General features: G+C 41.5%; 1 long non-coding RNA gene across 2 annotated transcripts in view; it reads right to left on the bottom strand.

The window, feature by feature from the left end:
* Window positions 1-16,163, bottom strand: part of LOC138737724 (uncharacterized) — a 43,573-nt gene extending 27,410 nt beyond the window's left edge. For both annotated transcript variants that reach the window (XR_011341175.1, XR_011341174.1), the window contains exon 1: window positions 16,052-16,163. This is a non-coding gene — a long non-coding RNA (uncharacterized lncRNA). The remainder of the gene's footprint in view (window positions 1-16,051) is intronic.
* Between the last annotated feature and the right edge of the window lie 2,344 nt (window positions 16,164-18,507).

Below are 18,507 nucleotides of genomic sequence, written 5' to 3' on the forward strand. Positions count from 1 at the left end.
ATGGAGGCACAAGACACCTGAAGCTGAAAGTGAATGCAATATCGAAAAATCACAGGGCATTGCCCCTTGAGGTTTCCCATGGTGTTTACTGGACTTTTTCCAAATATCCAAGCAAGGGGTTGTAGCACAAGTGAATGGTACCAGCCAGATCATTTTGAATTCCAAATCTGGCCAATCATTTTTGGCTTGCTGCCAATGGCTGGCTTGAAAAGTGACCATCTCCTTATAGTCCAATTATTGAATTTAAAAAGTAATCGTCATTAGCTGGCAAGTGATAGATTATGGAGCTTTTAGCAATAAAACCTGAAAAAAAGTTACTGAGCCAGATTCAGCAGTATACTTAAAATATATACACCATTCACCAGAGTCAAACCTCCACTATCATGAGCCTTTTGTAACACTAACTTCTTAATGCTCAGCATCATGAGGCAGCAAATGGCTGTCTAATGTAAAGATATTCACGACAGTAGCAGCAAAGCAAGCCAGTTTTCACTCCTGATTGTTCCACACTGTCCTCTGCTGGAGAATGCCTTTGTGTACAGCTGTCCACAGGCATGGTTCCAAGAAAGACACGAGGCAATTCCCAGACTTATCATTTTTGCGTGTAAAGACACTGAGTAAGAATAGATTGAAATATGTCTGATAGGTGATTAGTATTCTGCTATTCACACTTTATACATGGGCTGCTGGACCGGGTATGTGAGGTTTTGTGACCTGCAGTTAAGGATCAATGCTTCTAGAACTTAAGGAGAAAATTTGAAACAAATTTGGGCAGTACTTTAATTCAAAATAAATACAAGAAACGGGAGTATATCACTAGGTTCTTAATCCTGCTCTCTCATTCACATGTATGCTCTCAGCACTTGACCCACTTCTCATGGAGAAATATGTAAGTAAGAGAGCCATCAGATTATAGTTTTCCAACACCAAAACAGGCCTCTCAACCCAAAGCATCCATATGCCAACCAAGGTGTCTTCCTGAGCTGCTCCCATTTACCCGTGTTTTTGGCTCATATCCTTCTGAACCAAGTATCTGTCTGATCATCTCCTGAACATTGAACTGGCCTCTACCATTTTCTCTGGCAGTGTGCTCCACTTCTGTATTCTTACCATACTCTGCATGAAAAACTTGCATCCAGATTTCCTTTGAAACTTTGTCCTTTCACCTCAAACCTGTGCTCTCTAGTTTTAGACTCCTCTTCCCCAGGATAAAAGACTGAGACTATCTCTCCTATCTATGCCCTCGCAGTTTTATAAATCTCCAGAATTTTTTCATTATTGTCATTAATATCCCATCAATAATTCACAGAAGGGTGAGTAGTGAAACAATCAGGCTTTTAATAGCTAAAGACCAGAACATTATCAAACAACCATCCACCTCCTTGATTAATCAGAGCAAAGTTAAAAAGGTGGCATGCAAGAGTCTATGGGTAGGATCAGTCTTGGGAAGTGTGTCCAGTTGGTAGCAGGCAAACACGGTATAACAATGGTTTACCACAGTTATACTCGCAAAATACATTAAAAATAAGGTCGCCCCTTAGCTACCTAAACTGCAAGGAAAACGGTCCCAATCTACCCTTACGCGGCTCTGCAGCAGCAGCGGTAAACAGCAGTGTTGCCACTGGTGTGGACCCCAGAGAAGTAGGGAGTGTCTTCCAGCACTCTTCCACAGGGTCCTATTGCCTGGTTGATACTCCAATGGTATTGTGCAGCAGGGCTTCCCAAACTTTGGAGGGCCCTTGGAAATCATGAACCCCAATTACAGCTGAAAAGATTTGGCATAATGCACAAGCATAGTAAGAAAGTAACTTACCATTCTCCACATTGAAATAATTTGTTGTCTCTAATTTACATTTAATGAGATGAATGAAAGGGTTTCTTGTCCTATCAGATCTTAATGTTTCTGTACCTGGTGCCTCTTTATTCCCAGCTAAGGTGAATCCAAGCAACAAATAATTTTCGTCATTGTTTTGTTTCTTTATAACAATTGATTTTTCAGATATAGGCGTAATTTAAAAATATTTATGAAAAAAAGTGACACCTCAGTACTTTCTTCAGATGAATTATCCTGTCTCTAGTTTTTTGGGGATTTTAAAAAAAATCCTATGATCCATGGTTCTTAATATTGCATATATGGAATTTCTTTAAGATATGGTCAGATTCACACCAAAAGAAATCAGATTCACATTTGTTAAGGCCTGATGTCTGTGCTCCTGACGTCAGGCCTTATGGCACCATTTTGCTTTCTTAGGGTGAAGTGCCCTGTTTGCTGCTGCCCCAGAAACAAATTGAATAAAAGACAGAGGTATTAAGTGATTTAAAGAAAAACAGGTAAATTATTATTACTCCCTGTCATTTCTTCTGTGGAACCCTACGTCTTTCCACGGAACCCAGTTTGGGAAACCCTGTTGTACAGGTTTAAATGGCTAGAATGGGACCAGCAATGTTTTTTTTTTGGTCCATGACCAAACTATGGTAGCCATGGTTGGCAGACCACACTGTGAGGGTTTAGAGTTCCAGGAAGCAGTAGACTAGAGCAGAGCACCAGAGCGAGAGAACACCCAGCCCCAAAGAAGCAGGAACCTGGGAGAAGACCATACAGAGTCGGAGACTAAAGCAGCAGACCTGTGAGGGGCCTTGACAGTCAAAGGACTCATACTAGGCTGTGCGCTGCATGAGGAAAGTTGTTCTTGGGAACCAGACATGGGGAGCAGGATTTGAAAGGGTATGATGATGAGCAGGGCCTTGAAGGGGATTTGGATTTATCTGTTTCAGTTCAGAACTAGGGGTAGAAGAGAGTGACTTGGACCCCCGGAGCCGCTTTTTACTGCTAGAACAGACAGGAGGCTGTGTGGTTACAGAGGTTATGGGAGCACAGGAGGGGGTGGCATCAGAATAATAGTGGGATTCACAGACAATGTCTCTGAAGAGGCTCTTTTGCTTATCTTTTTCTTCTTGATAGGAGCGCTGGACTAGTGGTACCACTTTGTATGCTTTTATGGGCAATTTTATGTATTTTGTACATACAAAAAAGAAACCTGATATTGGAACAAACTTAAGATATGAATCTTTTCTGCACTCTTTCCAGCTCAACAACATTTTTCCTCTAGCTGGGCAACCAGAACTGCAAACAGTACTTCATGTGCAGTCTAACCAAATCTGTTGCAGCTGTAACGACACCCCAATTTCTGTATTCTATGCCCTGACCAATGAAGCCTTCTTCACCATCCTGTCTACCTGTTCAATACACACCTGTACTCAGAGATCTCTCTGCTCAACTACACTCCCCAGGACCTTGCCATTCACTTTGTAAGTTCTGTCCTGGTTAAACACAATGCATCCATGGTATCCAGCATCTATGGGGATTGGCAAGTGCCAGTTAAATGTTTTTTCTGGTTACTTGAGACTTACTTTTACAATGCCTAACTACAGTAATGCATTAAGTATAAACAGTTTAAAAAACAAAAGAAAAAAATATATACTGTACTTACACTGAACAAACTTCACTTGCATGAATATCAAAATCCTCAAATCTTTTTACTTTATTTTCAGTCATATTCTTGGAAAACATTTAACTGTTGCTGCACCTGCAGGCTCCCCCCACCCCCCCCCCTTCATGGAGCCACCCAAAAGACAAACTATCACATCAATCACATTATAGATAATTAACCCCCATCAAGTTTACAGATAAAGCCTCCGACCAGGATGACTCTTAATAAGTAGGAATAAGGAGACCCTTTAAGAGATTCACGCCAATGGCGAGTGGCATCAATCAGCACTTTATCCTGGGCAATGCCATTTATTCAAGCATCTGCTACAAACAAAGCATGATCAAGACACTCACTGGCTGAATTTTTTCTCCATCTTCACCAACAATTTGTGTTACTTCAGAGAACATTTACTTTTACAATTTTAAACTTACATATGTTCTACCTATTCTCATTTATTTTAATATTTAAAATTTATTTTCCTCAATTTCTTTTTTGCTGGTTGCTTGAAGCTGCCATTTTTGGTTGAATTCCAGCTACCAGGAGTTTTACTGTAAATCAATCCACAGTTCTCGAAGTCAAATTCCATCTGCCTTTCACTTGCCCAATTTCCTACTTAATCTATATCTTGCTGCAAAATTAGACAATCTTCTTCATTGTCCAGTATTCTACCATTTCTGATATCATCCAAAATTGTGTTTATCTTATTCTCATCCAAATAATAAATATGTAAAACAAAAACAAGGGACCCAGAACCGATCAATGTGGCACACCACTGGTCACAGTCCTCTAATCTGAAAAAAATAACCTTCCACTATCACTCTCTACCTCCTACCACAAAGGCAAATTTGGAATTAATTCATTAGATCACTATAGATCCCATGTGATCCAACTTTCTGTACCAGCCTATCAAGCAGGATCTTGACAATTAAAGACATTTACCACCCTTTGATGGAGTCTTTCTTACTGTAAGGATAGATGGTGCAGAATTTGTCAGTTATGTCCAAGAAGGATTCCTGAAACAGTATGTGGAGCAGTCAACTAGAGGAGAGGCCATACTAGTACTGGGTAATGAACCTGGTCAGGTGACAGACCTCCTGGTGGGGCTGCATTTTGGTGACAGTGACCACAACTCCCTGATCTTTAGCATAGCTGTGGACAAGGATAGAAGTAGACACATTTAGAAAGTGTTTAATTGATGAAGGACTAAATTATGATAGGATTAGGCAGGAACTAGGGAGAGTAAATTGGAAATTGGATATCCATACAGTAAGAGGGCTAGATGGGCTAGAATTTGTCAAATGTGTACAAGATAGTTTTCTTAATCAATACGTAGAGGAACCGACTCGGGACGGTGTAATACTGGATCTCTTGTTAGGGAACGAGATAGGTCAGGTGTCTGAGGTTAATGTTGGAGAACAAATTGGGTCTAGTGATCACAACTCTATTAGTTTTAGGGTAGTTTTAGGGAAGAGCAAAGAAGGGCCTAAAGTTGAGGTTCTGGATTGGAGAAAAGCAAATTTCGAAGGAATAAGAATGGATTTGGGGAGTATTGAGTGGGACATGATTTTTTCAGGAAAGGATGTAAATGAAAAATGGAGAATATTCAAAGAAGAAATTTTGAGAGTACAGAGTAGATATGCCCCAGTGAGGATCAAAGGAAAGGCTGGAAGTCATAGGGAGCCTTGGTTTTCGAGGAATATTAGAACTTTGGTTAGGAGAAAGAGGGAGGTGTACAAAAGGTATAAACAGCAGGGTGATGAGAAATTGAAAGAGGATGATAAGGAGTGTTGAAAAAAATCTTAAGAAAGAAATTAGAAAGGCCAAAAATAGGCACCAAGAGGCTTTGGCATGCAGGGTAAGAATAAATCCAAAGGATTTCTATAGGTACATTAAAAGTAAAAGATTAGTGAGGGATAAAATTGGACCCCTTGTAGATAGGGAGGGTAGGCTGAGTGAGAAGTCAGAGGAGATGGGGGAAATTTTAAATGATTTCTTTTCCTCGGTATTCACTAGGGAAAAAAATATTGTACCAGTTGAAGTAAAGAAAAATAGTAGGGAGGTCATGAATCATTTAAGGATAACTGAGGAGGTAGTGATGGCAGTGCGGGTCCGGACAAAATATTCCCAAGGACACTCAGGGAGGCTAGTTTACAGATATTGGGGCCATTAACAGAGATATTTAGGATGTCACTGGTCATGGGGGTAGTGCCAGAGAAATGGAGGGTGGCTCATGTTGTTCCGCTGTTTAAGAAAGGGTCCAAATGTAAGCCTGGAAATTATAGACCTGTGAGTCTGATGTCTGTGGTGGGTAAGTTGATGGAAAGTGTTCTGAGGGATGGCATTTACAAATATTTGGAAGAACAGGGATTGATAGGTAGTAGTCAGCATGGTTTTGTCAGGGGTAGATCATGCTTAACAAACCTTATAGAGTTTTTTGAGGGGGTTACAAAAAAGATTGATGAAGGGAAGGCTGTGGATGTTGTCCATTTAGACTTTAGTAAAGCTTTTGACAAAGTTCCCCACAGGAGGTTAGGTAAAAAGGTGGAGGCATTAGGTATAAATAAGGGAGTAGTGAAATGGATTCAGCAATGGTTGGATGGGAGGTGTCAGAGAGTAGTGGTAGAAAATTGTTCATCAAATTGGAGGCCGGTGACTAGTGGAGTTCCTCACGGATCAGTCCTGGGTCCACTATTGTTTGTTATATATATTAACGATCTGGAAGAAGGGGTGGTGAATTGGATAAGTAAATTTGCAGATGATACAAAGATTGGTGGTATTGTGGACAGTGAGGAAGATTACCATAGCTTAAAAAGAGATATAGGAAAGCTAGAGGAGTGGGCTGAGAAATGGCTGATGGAATTTAATACGGATAAGTGTGAAGTGTTGCATTTTGGAAAGGCAAATCTAAAAAGGTCATATACATTGAATGGTAGACAATTGAGGAGTGTAGAGCAACAAAGAGATTTAGGAGTTATGGTAAATAGTACCCTCAAAGTTGATACTCAAGTAGATAGAGTGGTGAAGAAGGCATTTGGAATGTTGGCCTTCATAAATCGGAATATTGAATTCAAAAGTTGGGATGTTATGATGAAATTGTACAAAGCATTGGTGAGACCAAATTTGGAATACTGTGTGCAGTTTTGGTCACCAAATTCTAGGAAGGATATAAACAAAATAGAGAGAGTGCAGAGAAGGTTCACGAGAATGTTGAGAGGATGTCAGGGTTTGAGTTACAGAGAAAGGTTGAGCAACCTGGGGCTTTTTTCTCTGGAGCGTAGAAGATTGAGGGGGGGTTTGATGGAGGTGTTCAAGATTTTAAAAGGGACAGAGAGAGTCAACATGGATAGGCTTTTCAATTAAGAATGGGGGATATTCAAACCAGAGGCCATGGTTTGAAATTGAAAGGGGAAAATTATAAGAGGAACATAAGGGGAAATTTCTTCATGCAAAGGGTGGTTGGGATGTGGAATGGGCTTCCGGCAGAGGTGGTTGAAGCAGGAACATTTTTTACATTTAAGGAAAGACGGGATAATTACATGGAGGGGAGAGGATTGGAGGGGTATGGACCAGGTGCTAGTCAGTGGGACTAGGAGGGTGGGGATTTGTTCTGGCATGGACTAGTCGGGCCAAACTGGCCTGTTCTGTGCTGTATATGGTTATATGGAAACAGATGTTCTCAGGGGAAAGCACAGAGGCAAGGTGCTGGAAATTTTGGGACCACTTGTAAGGGGTTCTGGATAGATATGTCCCACTGAGAGAGGGAAAAAAATTAGGATAAGGAAACCATGGTTGACAAAAGAGGTGAGACAGCTAGTTAAAAGGAAGAAGGAAGTGGTTTAGGAAGCAAAACACAGGAAAGACTCATGAGAATTATATGGCAGCCAGGAAGGAAAAGAAGGAACCTAGGAGATCTAGAAAGGGGCATAAGAAGGACCTGGCAAGTAAGATTAAGGAAAACTCCAATATATTATAAGCATATATAAAGAACAGAAAGATGATGAGAGTGAATGTGGTGCCACTTAATGATAAAGGAGGCCACATATGCCTGGAGGCAGTGGAGGTAGGAGAGGACCTAATTGAATACTTTGCTTCAGCATTCACCAGAGGGTGGGACCTTAGCAAATGTAGGGTCAGTATAGAATGACCTTATGTGCTGGAGCAGGTTGAGGTTAAGAAAGAGAAAATGCTGGATCTTCTTGAAAACATTAGGATTAACAAGTTACTGGGACAGAATGAGATATACTCCAGGTTACTAAAGGAAGTGAGGGAAGAGATGGCTGGAACATTGACAGTGATCTTTTGGATTTCCCTGTCACAGGGGAGGTACCATGGATGGAGAATGGCAAATGTGGTTCCCTGGTTTAAAAAAGGGATGAATCCTGGCAAATATAGACCAGTGAGTCTTGTCAATTGGAGAGGATACTTATGGACGAGGTTTATGAGTATTTGGAGAAGTATGGTCCTCTCAGGGATATCAGCTTGGTTTTTGATGGTTAGCCTTGCCTGCTTCAGTCTTCTCAGGAAGTGCCATTGCACCTTTTTGACAAGTGAGGAGATGTGTGTCCACAATAGGTAATTAGTAAAGAGATCACCGAGGAATTTGATGCTCTCCACTAGAGTTGTGGATGTGTAGTGGAGAGTGGCCTTTCTCGTCCTCCTGAAGTCATAATGATCTCCTTAGTTTCATCCATGCCGAGATTCAGGTTGTTATTCTCACACCATATCTCAATATTTTACACCTCTTCTCAGTTAGTTGTTGCTGATGAGGCCAACTACTGTTGGAGCTGGATCTGGTGATGCAGTTGTGGGTCAGCAGCATGAACAGGAGCGGGTTGAGCACATAGCTCTGAGGTGTGCCAGTGCTCAGTGATGGTGCTTGACCTTTTGCTACTGACTGGACAGACTTTCCAATATGAAGTCCAGAATCCAGTTGCAATGAGGACAGCTTGTCCACCATTATGTCACCCTTCTAAAGGAAGGCTATTGAGAATGTACTGGCCAGCTGTATCACAGTGTGCTACAGTTGCTGTAGAGATTGCTCAAGGTTGTATGTGAGTGGAAAGGGAAGGTTGAGAGCCACTGCTCCAGACCCAATTGTTACTGAAATATTTTGCTCGATAAAATGATCATTGGCCCATTTCTTTGAAGTTATGAAACCGTGCACATAACAAGTCAATTAGGTATGATTAAAACAGTGATTTTCAAATTTTTTCTTTCCACTAGCATACCACCTTAAGCAATCCCTTACTAATCATGGAGCACCTATGACATAGGGAATACTTAAGGTGGAAAATGAGTCTGGGGGGAGGTATTTTGAAAACTACAGTTTTAAAGGGCGAGAGGAAACTGAAGCACCCAGAGGAAACCCACACAGACAAGGAGAGAATGTATAAACTCCTTACAGACAACGCAGGATTCGAACCCAGGTCACTGGCACTTTAAAAGCGTTGTGCTAATCGTTATGCGAATCATGCCACTCATTCCAGTAGTGCCATACTTTAACACTGATTATATTCTGGCCTCTGCATTCGTTAGCAGTAGATTCAAGCCTCATCTCTGGACTCCTATTCCTTTCATTGCTGAAGGAGCAATCTATTACCTGGGGTGCTTTTTTGGACCAGTGTAAATTTCAATAAACCTTCATCTTTCTTGTCTGAAAGACAAATTTTCTTTGGAGTAGAACATCTGATACATCTCAGAAGAGGGAGGCACCACAATGGACCTCAATTACACCTCATTATTTTGACGATCTTCAAGAAAGGATAGTGCAGGAGATGCACAAGGCTCACCTTGCTGTTTGCTGCGGGGATGGTCACCCCAAGGATTCCTCACAACTGCCTCCAAAGAGGTGCTCCCTGAATTGCATTGTGATTCTCTCCAAGAGGCACAATGGATATGATCTTTGTCACTTCTACGTCCAAGGGAAAACTAAAATATTATGGATGCTGGAACAGTTTTGACAAAGAGTCTTTGACCAGAAACATTCTTTGTTTTCTCTTTCCATATTTGTTCTCTGTCCTGCTGAATTGGGTTTTTTTTTTGCATGAGTACAAGACAAATGCAAGGGGGAGCATTGTCTATTACACATGGAATTTTTGATCTTTCAAAAGCCTAGACACCATTAACCACAGTGGAAAATTCATCTGAAGATTGGTTGCTCATCTCCATTCCAAGTCTACCCATGATGGCATGCAAGTCACAATTCTACAGACTAAAATACCAATGCAGAGCTTGGTTCAATTGGCCTTTTCCCCAAGAGAGTTGTAGACAGTCTTGATATATATCTAAGAGAAAGATCAATCAAGAGAAAAAGAAATCAATAGAATTCCTGCAACAAAGAGATGATTAGATAATGATATGCCAAGATCTTATTCAATCTTTCAAGAACTAGAGACTGCTGAGAGGAGTCATGTGATAGAATAGTGGCTGGTCGGGAAAACCAGCCCTCTCCAGGAAAACAGGAAAAAAAGTTTGAAAAAGACAAAGCACAACAAAAATAAAATAGAAGAAATGGAAGATAAAGTTAAAGAGAAGAGAAGGAGGATGGCATCCAAGAAGGAGAAAATAAAAAAAACTGGAATAAAAGAAGTAGAAAAGTCACCGAAGAAGAAAGAAGAAGGCCTTACCTGCACAAAGGAACAGGACACTGTGGTGGCGAGGAGCGCCTGATCCCAGAGGTCAGTGCCTGCCCTGCAGAGTCGCGACTCACCTGCCGGCGAACTTCAAAAATGGCTCACAGAGCCAAACAAAAGTGCACAATTAACAGAAACAAGGGAAACAAGGGGAAAAGAGGACACCGTTGGGAGGGGGGCCAAGCAGACTAGCAGGCAGCTGCAGCATGAACAGCTGAGGGATGCACGACCCCAAGGTGTTCAGCTGGAAGATGAGAAAGGCAACAGAGAAGGGAGCAACGTGGGAGAGAGACGGAGAGACGACTGGCAAGAAGATCAATGCAGGAGGCACAACAGAGGAGTAGCCAAAGATGGGAGGACCAGCAACAAGAGGCCTGGCAACAAGAGGCCCGGCAAAGAGATGCAAGCAGATCCACAGGAAAAACAGAAGAGACACAGACACAGAAGAAGAGGAACAAGACGACCAAGATCTTCACAGAGAAATAGAAGGTCAAACTGATGGACAAAGAGAAATAGAAGGTCAAACTGATGGACAAAGAGAAATAGAAGGTCAAACTGATGGACAAAGAGAAATAGAAGGTAAAGCTGATGAACAGAATATAGATAGAGTTTTTTTTGAAGAACAAATGAGGTAATTAAAAGAATAGTTAGCATTAGAATTTAATGCAATTAATAGGAAAATGAAAAGAGCAGAAGATTAAATGCAAAGATTAGAACTGGTAATGACAGAAATAGGGAAAAGAGTAGAGAATGTGAAAGAGCGGGAAACAGCTGTAGAAATGGAAGTAAATGACTTAAGAGAAAAATTGGAAGAAAGTGACAAAAAAATTAAAGAGACGCAAGAGTTATCTCAGAAAATTGATATGTTAGAAAATTATAGTAGACGAAACAACATAAAAATAGTGGGCTTGAAGGAGGGTGAAGAAAGCACAGACATGAAGGAATTTATAAAAGGATGGATCCAGAAGGTCCTGGGAATGACAGAAATACAGAAGAAATTGAAATAGAAAGGGGTCACAGAGCACTAGCTCCGAAACCACAGGCACATCAAAAACCAAGATTCATCTTAGTAAAATTTTTGAGATATACAACAAGAGAAAACATACTGAAACAGGCAAGGAATAAAGTTAGAGAAGACAATAAACCATTGGAATACAAGGGTCAAAAAATATTTTTTTTATCCAGACGTAAGTTTTGAACTCAAAGACGAGGAAGGAGTTTAATACAGTGAAAACAATCTTATGGAAAAAAGGTTACAAATTCATGTTAAGACATACAGCTGTGCTTAAAATATTTATACCCGGGGAGCAAAACAGACTGTTCTCGGATCCAGAATTCGCAGAACGTTTGGAGGACAGAAGAGCAGAAGAAGAGATGAAGAGGTGTAATAAGAATGAAGAACAGTGATAAAGTATATATAAAGATGTTTAAACAGTGTATATATATATATGCACACACACACACACACACACACACACACACACACACACACACACACACACACACATATTTTTTTTAAATTATATATTCATCTCCAACATCGAAGTACTCGAGATGGCAGAGGCCGACAGTATCGAATCCACGCTGCTGAAGATCAAACTCTGCTGAGTAGGTCACGTCTCCAGAATGGAGGACCATCGCCTTCCCAAGATCGTGTTATATGGCGAGCTCTCCACTGGCCAGCGAGACAGAGGTGCACCAAAGAAGAGGTACAAGGACTGCCTAAAGAAATCTCTTGGTGCCTGCCACATTGACCATTGCCAGTGGGCTGATATCGCCTCAAACCGTGCATCTTGACGCCTAACAGTTCGGCGGGCTGCAACCTCCTTTGAAGAAGACCGCAGAGCCCACCTCACTGACAAAAGACAAAGGAGGAAAAACCCAACACCCAACCCCAACCAACCAATTTTCCCCTGCAACCGTGTCTGCCTGTCCCGCATCGGACTTGTCAGCCACAAACGAGCCTGCAGCTGATGTGGACATTTCCCCTCCATAAATATTTGTCCGCGAAGCCAAGCCAAAGAAAGAAAGATATATATATATATATATATATATATATATATAAAGAATTATATATCTTCTTCTTTGGCTTGGCTTCGCGGACGAAGATTTATGGAGGGGGTAAAAAGTCCACGTCAGCTGCAGGCTCGTTTGTGGCTGACCAGTCCGATGCGGGACAGGCAGACACAATTGCAGCGGTTGCAAGGGAAAATTGGTTGGTTGGGGTTGGGTGTTGGGTTTTTCCTCCTTTGCCTTTTGTCAGTGAGGTGGGCTCTGCGGTCTTCTTCAAAGGAGGCTGCTGCCCGCCAAACTGTGAGGCGCCAAGATGCACGGTTTGAGGCGTTATCAGCCCACTGGCGGTGGTCAATGTGGCAGGCACCAAGAGATTTCTTTAGGCAGTCCTTGTACCTTTTCTTTGGTGCACCTCTGTCACGGTGGCCAGTGGAGAGCTCGCCATATAATACGATCTTGGGAAGGCGATGGTCCTCCATTCTGGAGACGTGACCCATCCAGCGCAGCTGGATCTTCAGCAGCGTGGACTCGATGCTGTCGACCTCTGCCATCTCGAGTACCTCGACGTTAGGGGTGTGAGCGCTCCAATGGATGTTGAGGATGGAGCAGAGACAACGCTGGTGGAAGCGTTCTAGGAGCCGTAGGTGGTGCCGGTAGAGGACCCATGATTCGGAGCCGAACAGGAGTGTGGGTATGACAACGGCTCTGTATACGCTTATCTTTGTGAGGTTTTTCAGTTGGTTGTTTTTCCAGACTCTTTTGTGTAGTCTTCCAAAGGCGCTATTTGCCTTGGCGAGTCTGTTGTCTATCTCATTGTCGATCCTTGCATCTGATGAAATGGTGCAGCCGAGATAGGTAAACTGGTTGACCGTTTTGAGTTTTGTGTGCCCGATGGAGATGTGGGGGGGCTGGTAGTCATGGTGGGGAGCTGGCTGATGGAGGACCTCAGTTTTCTTCAGGCTGACTTCCAGGCCAAACATTTTGGCAGTTTCCGCAAAGCAGGACGTCAAGCGCTGAAGAGCTGGCTCTGAATGGGCAACTAAAGCGGCATCATCTGCAAAGAGTAGTTCACGGACAAGTTTCTCTTGTGTCTTGGTGTGAGCTTGCAGGCGCCTCAGATTGAAGAGACTGCCATCCGTGCGGTACCGGATGTAAACAGCGTCTTCATTGTTGGGGTCTTTCATGGCTTGGTTCAGCATCATGCTGAAGAAGATTGAAAAGAGGGTTGGTGCGAGAAAACATTATCTATATATACATATATAAAGAATTTTATATATATTGATATATATATATACATATATATATATATATATATATATATAAAGAACTAAAGAGGGAAAACAGAAGGGAAGGAAGGAAGGGTGGAAAAAAGAGAGAGCTTTGTTATATATGTTAAAAAAGAGTTTTCTGGGAGGGCTAGGGGGGCAAAAAAGGGACTGTCACTGCAAAATCAGTTGACGCTGTGAGCAAGATCGCAATATGAATGAAAAGAGGAGTTGTGGTTGCCCGACAAGGGATAAGGGACAACTCAGAGAGGGAGGGAACTTCTGGGTTAAGATATTAGTGGGTGTGGGAACCGCGGGAGTACTTTATGTTTTAAATGTGTTGTCGTACATTAAGTTTAATAGAGAAAACCAAGATGAAAATGGAGAAAAGGGGGATGGAGGTGGCAAAGAGGTGGAAAATACAAGCAAGATACAAGATGGCCATGTTGAACTATATGACTATAAACATTAATGGAATACATAACCAAATTAAAAGGAAGAGGCTACTAAATTTATTCTAAATCAGATACTAAATGGAGTTACAGAATAACTGCCAGAAAGACCTGAGATATTTCTTTTGAATAATATAAGAGGTGGGGAATTGGGCCTCAAATTGACAATTCATTGTGATGGCCTTGGCAGTAGTAAAGGAATGTGTGGTGTCGGCTTGGAAAATGGAAGAGAGCATGAGTATACAGCAATGGTGCATGGAGATGAACAGGTGTGATCCATTGGAAAAAATATTATATAATTAAAAAAACAAGGTCTCAATGTTTGGACAAATTTGGGGGCCATACATGGAACATATCAGAGAGGGCATGCCTAGGACCTCCATCCCCTAAAATGAAAATTATAAGATGACAAAATGACTAGATTCAGTGTGTAATAAGTAGATGATGCATTTTTCTTGTTTATTTTCCTTTATGTGAAGATATTGTTTTATGTTTTTATTGTATTGTATATGTTGAATACGAATGGGTTTTAGGAGGGTAGAGGGGAGGGAGGAAAAGGGGGGGAAAAAGGGAGAAAAGGTCACTGTATAAATTTAATGAGAAATATTTGTACATATTTTGGTTGACATGATTCATCGTGTGAAAAAAATATATATATAAAAAAGAACTAGAGGCTGAATATTTTTATTCATAGAGACATACAGCACGGAAATTTTGACCCTGTTCCTCCATGCTGGCCAAGTTGGCATTCTGGGCTAGTCCCATTTTCCTGCATTTGTGTTTAGCCCCTTTTCCACTGGCATCCCAGTTAATTGGCTGTACAATGTCATGGAATAGGAAGCCCTTTGTGGCATTTCCACTGGGCCACCCTTAACTGGAACACTAATTGTTTTTCCACTGAACACACTCAATCCCCAGGGATCAGTGGAAACAGTGATTTTCTGCTGTCCCTTTTCCACTGATTTTATTAGCACACCAGCAAATGCCAAAGATATGAATAGGGGTAAAGGTGGTTAATCCCCAGTGTGAAATTATGTCATTTGACGCCAGCATTGACACAGTGTTCATTTTCCACTAGATCCTGCCCCAGTAAATTCCCAATTAATTCCTGGGACAGTGTGCCAATGGAAAAGGGGCTTTTGATTCAGTCAACTGATCAGTATGCAGGAATTCAGTGACCAAACTCAATGAAGGAGGATTCACCACCAATACAAAATTCAGCAGCAAGTTTGTGAAAGGCAACAAGACAAATTTGACAACAAAGGTCCTTCCCAATTAGAAAGCACAGATGAACAAGGAAATCAGTTCGCTTCTGAAGGCCAGGTTAGAGGCATTCAAGTCAGGAGACACAGCAATTTTTACAGGGCTATCAGGAAAGCCAAAAGGCAGAACTGCACTTAGCTCATATCCCATAAGAACATCACAGACATCTGCCGAAAATGCTAAAGCAGGCACGCTATCAGAGAGTACAAGGCAAAGCCAGGTAGTATGACATGTAACAAGACACAGTCCCAAAAATGCTTAACGTGTTCATTCAAACAAAGAGCCAGTGAGGCAGCAAGATCCAACGAAACTACTTCATGCTCCTGCACCAATGGTCACAGCTACTGGCATCAGAATGGCCTTATGGAGAGTGAATTCACAGAAAGCAACTGGCCTACTCAACACCAGCACTCTTCAAGGATATGTACTCAGCCCCATACTCTAATACCTCCACATTTATGACTGTGAGGCTAAATATGTATGTCAGAGTTCACTTGCTGGATAATATAAAAATAAACTTGAAACTGAAACCTTTCCATCAATCTGTGAAAATGTCTTTTGAACATTGTAATTGTACCCATTTATATTGCTTCATCTGGCAGATTGTTCCAGATATGGATTACCCTCTAGTTGAAAAAAAAATTGCCCCTCAAGTCCCTCCCTTCTCACCTTAAGCCTATGCCATTAAGTTCCAGAATGCTCTATCCTGGGGGGGAAAAAAAGTGTGAGTTTTCACTTTATCCATGTGCCTCATAATTTTATATACCTCATCCTCCTACACTCCAAGGGATAAAGCCAGCATATCCAGTCTCCCCTTGAGACTCAAGCCCTCCAGTCCCAGCTGATGAATCTACTCTGCACCCCTGCTGGGTGACCAAAAATGCACACAACATTCTAAGCATGATCTCACCAATACCTTGTCACCAATACCTCACCAATATCATGTGGATCCAACTTTTGTACTCAAAATCCCATCCAATGGAGGCAAGCATGTCAAGCCTTCTTCACCACTTTGTCCACATTAGACTCCATTTTCTGAGAACAACTATGTACCTGTTCCTTGTGGTCTCTTCCTTCTGTAACACACTTCAGGGCTCTTCCAGCTGACATCACAGTCACTAGAGTCATCAAGATTCCCCTCCTGGATTGATGTCATAATCTCTCCCACTCAAGACAATCCTCATGTCAGTGACCCATATAATCACTGACCACCCTTTCCTATTAACACCCAATCTCCAACCCTGACTGTCATTGGCAGTGTTGTAATTGATCTTTTCATCACTGAAACCTTTTAGACAATCAGTGATCACAGGCCAGTCCCACAATTTGCCACTTTCCCAACAGCCATGATCCACTTAAATACTAGGATTCTGCTGAATGGCTTACAATGAATGCAAATTTTAAATAAAAATAAATTAATATAATTGCTCTGCCATTATCAGGGTTTGCAAAACGCACAGAGATGATCGGATGCAACATTATCATATCTATCTTTGTTTTATATTCAGAGGGCACTGTGGAGGCAAAACAGCCCCTCAAATTTAGACCTCTAAAGTGATGCAAAATTAGTTGCTATTTCAATAGACTTGTTACTTTCAATAACTGTTATATTTCTGTCTGTCTCAACCATGTTTGTTATGTTCACCTTATCACATATTTCTTCCATTTTTCTGATCTCCTTATTTTAATTTAAATTGCCCTAAGTTATGCATTACCTGGCCTCCAAGACAGGTGGCACTGTTGCCTCTGTATCATTGAGGTGCCTTTGGTTTTGTTAGTTCACCCTCTTAAGTTAGTTGGCAATAAATAACACAAAGTATAAACCTAGAATAGATTTTCAGCTTATTCTCAAAAGCAGTGGTTTGATCCTCTTCCATTCAGTCCCACTTTTGGAGTCCACTTCTCATCCATCTGCCATGATTATTGCCTCTCAGTCTATCTCAGATATGTCATGATCTTTGAACTTTTACTCCCTGAACACGTAGCTCTCTTTGATTATCCTTATTGAAAGAGGTTCAAGGAAAGAGGAAAGGAGGCAGAGAAATGGTGAACTAGACACTGTGAAAGAGAGAGTAATGGGACAATAGGGAAGAATCTGGACAAGAGGCCAAGGAACAAATCCGGGGAAAAATCTTCAGCTATGCCATTTTCATAAAGCCTGATTGTGAGGCCAGTCCATGTCCTACTAATAATCTGACATTCCATAAACTTGATTCTCTTATCGCCTGAGATATCCCAACCTCTTATTTAGAATAAAACTTCAGATGCAGATGCAGTAGAACCAAGAGATCTGGGAATAGAGATACACAATTCCCTGAAAGTGGTGTCACAGCTAGATAGGGTTGTAAAGAGAGCTTTTGGCACATTGGCCTTCTTAAATCAAAGCACTGAGTATTGAAATGGAATGTTATGGTAAAGTTGTGTAAGATATTGGTGAAGCCAAATTTGGATTATTGTGTACAGTTTTGGTCACCTATCAACAGGAAAGAAATCAATAAAATTGAAAGAGTGCAGATATTTACTAGGAAGTTGCCAGGTCTTGAAGAACTGAGTTACAGAGAAAGATTAAACAGGTTAGAACTTTATTCCCTTGAGCATAAATGAATGAGGGGAGTTTTGAAAGAGGTATACAAAATTATCATGAGTGTGGATAGGGTAAAAGCAAGCAGGTTTTTTCCACTGAGGGTAGGTGAGATACAAAGCAGAGGACATGAGTTATGGATGAAAGAGGAAAATGTTAGGGGGAACATTCAGGGACATTTCTAATATAGAGAGTGGTGGGAGTGTGGAAGTAGCTGTCAAATGAAATGGTAAATCTGGGCTCAGTTTTAAAATTTAAGAAAAATTTAGATTGGTAGAGGGGTGTGTATGGAGGGATATGGATGGATCTAGGCAGAGTAATTCAAGATTCTTTCATTGTCATGTAATTCTTTTAAACCAAAAATATACTTTATTCACTATAACTTATTTACAAAATGAAATCAGTTCTAAGTCTTTAACAGCTGTAATTTCAGTCATATCTATCATTCTCGTTGATGTACATGGTTAAATTTATTCTCTTATTCTTTGGCTTGGCTTCGCGGACGAAGATTTATGGAGGGGGTAAAAAGTCCACGTCAGCTGCAGGCTCGTTTGTGGCTGACAAGTCCAATGCGGGACAGGCAGACACGATTGCAGCGGTTGCAAGGGAAAATTGGTTGGTTGGGGTTGGGTGTTGGGTTTTTCCTCCTTTGCCTTTTGTCAGTGAGGTGGGCTCTGCGGTCTTCTTCAAAGGAGGTTGCTGCCCGCCAAACTGTGAGGCGCCAAGATGCACGGTTTGAGGCGTTATCAGCCCACTGGCGGTGGTCAATGTGGCAGGCACCAAGAGATTTCTTTAGGCAGTCCTTGTACC

The sequence above is a fragment of the Narcine bancroftii genome, chromosome 6 (genome assembly GCF_036971445.1).
Source record: "Narcine bancroftii isolate sNarBan1 chromosome 6, sNarBan1.hap1, whole genome shotgun sequence".
NCBI classification, from domain to species: domain Eukaryota; kingdom Metazoa; phylum Chordata; class Chondrichthyes; order Torpediniformes; family Narcinidae; genus Narcine; species Narcine bancroftii.